Raw genomic sequence first — 3063 nt, forward strand, 5'->3', positions numbered from 1 at the left:
TTATTCACTCAGAATGTTGTCATGTTTAAAACGTACGTACACACACACACACACACACACAAGCAATTATGAGGTATACCTAATACAAACAAGAGAATAGATCTCTTTGAATTTCCAACGTGAGACTTACTTCATACCTACTTCAAACGGTCATTTGAGCGTATGGTTTACAATGTGTGAGAGCGATAAACAGATATCCGAACTTTTATTTTTCGTCGGTTAAAAACCCCGTTGTGTTCAAACATGTGTAGATAAGAATATATCTAACACCCTCAAGATGAAAGTCTATGGCTACGCCCCAGGCTATGTAATAAAGACCAGACAGGCTCTGAGGTAGATCGAGCCGCTAATACCACACCAATTAACTTGTAAAAGAAAAAAAGAAAAATGGTGTTAGGATACCCCCTACTGGTTGTTATCGGATTTTACGCTGAGTTCTAAGGAGCCGCCCCCCCACACTACGAATTGTTAAAAAGCTAAAGTTGTACAACGTTCATTAGACCTACCTGTAACTCTATCTTCACCGTGTACAACGTTCATTATCTCATCAATCGTCTGAACAATGGCTGACAATTACGATGGTAAGTGTGTTTTTCATCATTGTTATTTAAATATATTTAAACGTGAATATTTGTTTAACACCCTGTGTTTATAATCTCTAGGTACTTTTGAGAATCTGGATTTCGACGAAGGTTTGGAACAGATCCTTGAAGAGCTATGTAAGTATTTTCTCTTTTTCTATTAACTACTCAATGTCTAATAATAGCAATAATAATAATAATCGTTATCATTTTACCCCACCAGTTGACGAGGCCCAATTAGTTACCTGTGATGATGACTGCGAAGTTAATAACGGTACATATACAGACTTTCGTTTTTCTCAACATGTTAAAAGTTTCAGTTTCTCATAAAGTGTTTACAAAATTTTTACAGGTGAACACGTTGGTTCTGACAGCCACATGGTAATATTACCTACAGAGGAGGCGTTGCAAGAGGTTGTAGTTAGGTCGGAAGCACGTCACTATGCAAACAACGTCACACGAACCACCCCCGAGCGCGTTACGTCTTCAGAGGAAGAGTCTCACACGCTCATCGCCAGCACGAGCGATCACACCCCAGCCGCATCCAGCTCCCCAACGCCGCAATTGAGGCCTCAGCATACAGGCGGTCAGGGCGTGAAACGCTTGAGGTTACAGGAGCAGGATACGGATGACTCACCGACCACCACCCGTTTAAGGACTTCAGAGAATAATGGTATGTAAAACAAAAAATCTCATTATTACGTTTTATGTTTGATTTTTATTAGTTAATTAATTAGCTATTAAGTGCTTTTTACCTTTCTTATGTAGCCTATAGCTTTTTTCCAAATGGTAAATACTAATTTATACAAATGATATTAAGATTTCTATATGCCATTGTACAAAAAAACATCAAATAAAAATACATTAAAATAATAAATATTTTGAGATAGAGTGGCAAAGAGTTTCAGACTTTCTATTTAGTTTTTTAATGTACTTGAAACAAGGACGGCTTACCTTTTTTTTTTACATGTATGAATATGATATTTACCCAAAAATAAAATAAAATTGACAACAACCAAAAAAAAAGAGAGAATGTAAATCACACTTAAAGAAGATATCTTGCAAAACAAATTGAGGAACTGTTTCCATTTTTACTGACAACCAACAATGAATATCAAACCAGAATTTAGAAGTAACCTCTCAGTAAAAGAATAGGTGATCAAATGTTTCAGGAAAAGAATAACAAGAACCACATGGGCCCACTTAAAAATTAAATATTTTCTGTATAAAATCACTAACAGGGTAAATCTTAAACATAATTATGTAATGTGTCACCTTGACCTTTGGAGCAAATGTAAGATAAAAGGTAAAAGCTTTATCTATTACTGAGGGTTCAACATCTCTCAGAAAATAGCACTGATAATCTCCTGTGATAATAGCTACGTTTAAATTCTTTATAAATAAGTTTGTTAATACACACTTATTATCGAAGAGATCTATATTAGCCTACATATTTTTAAGGAAGGAAGAGAAACAACAGGCCTAGATAACGGGTCAGAAAAACTGCAGTACTTTACAAAAGGTAAACATTTTTCAGTGTTCAAATTGAGGGGTGGTCCCGGACCTCCCATAAGCATTAAGGGCACCCCCATAACACCACCAAAAATATTTGCCTACTTTGGGGGGGGTCCTCTGATTTTTCAATGAAGCTATAATACTTGAAACTTAGTGAAAATGAGAATTAAATGAAAAGATTCAACTCCTAGCCTATTAAATTTAGAACTGCTCATGTTACATCGTATTTATTTTATGTTTCACTGCATGATTCAGTCTAATAAAATAGATTTAGAATGCTCCCAAAATTCAAAATATGTGGACAGAAAATGTAGGCCTATATACTTATTTAATAATATCACACAAAGAGTGACATTTCTATTTTTTTTTTTGCAAAAATCACAAATGTGATATTGATTTTATACAACAGTTAAATAAACCATAAGTTAATATTAACAGACGTACGTTTTAGACACCATATTGCCTATTTTTGCTCTATTTCGCCAATAAAAAAAAGCTAATTCCAAACAGAACCACAGCGCTGTTTTGCGTCTCTGAGTAACATAAGTTTCCATCCAGTTTTTGCGCTGTTTTGTTATCGATAAAGAGAATATGCGTAAAAAAAATTCTGTCTAAAGCCCGGTTTCCACCCACTTGCCTTTTAACGGTTAAATTCCGGGCGTGATGAAATCATCCCTAAAAAAACGAATTGTTGCAAAAGTTTTGGTGTATTGCAAAGAAAAAATTGCCCTTGAGCCGTTTCCATACATAATTTCACCTATTACGTAAATTATACAGGCTAGTAGCCTGTTCTTCAACCATTTGAAACAAAACTTTATTATATATCCTAGGCTATTATTAAATTGTATAGGCCTGCATAAAATAGTTTTTAACAAGTGTCATAAGTTGTTGTTGTTGTTGTTGTTTTTTTGTACTTTGTTACAGACTATTTAGATACTTGATCATCAAGCATTATTCATAAATATGT

At 34.5% G+C, this 3063-nt stretch overlaps 1 long non-coding RNA gene across 1 annotated transcript; it reads left to right on the top strand.

The window, feature by feature from the left end:
• Positions 1-272: 272 nt before the first annotated feature.
• Positions 273-1006, top strand: LOC107732205 (uncharacterized). The gene is made up of 3 exons (XR_001638849.1): positions 273-719; positions 805-855; positions 934-1006. It is a non-coding gene; the product is annotated as an uncharacterized LOC107732205 (long non-coding RNA).
• The last annotated feature ends 2057 nt before the right edge of the window (positions 1007-3063 follow it).

The sequence above is a fragment of the Sinocyclocheilus rhinocerous genome, unplaced genomic scaffold (genome assembly GCF_001515625.1).
Source record: "Sinocyclocheilus rhinocerous isolate Xijiao unplaced genomic scaffold, SAMN03320098_v1.1 scaffold15813, whole genome shotgun sequence".
NCBI classification, from domain to species: Eukaryota; Metazoa; Chordata; class Actinopteri; order Cypriniformes; family Cyprinidae; genus Sinocyclocheilus; species Sinocyclocheilus rhinocerous.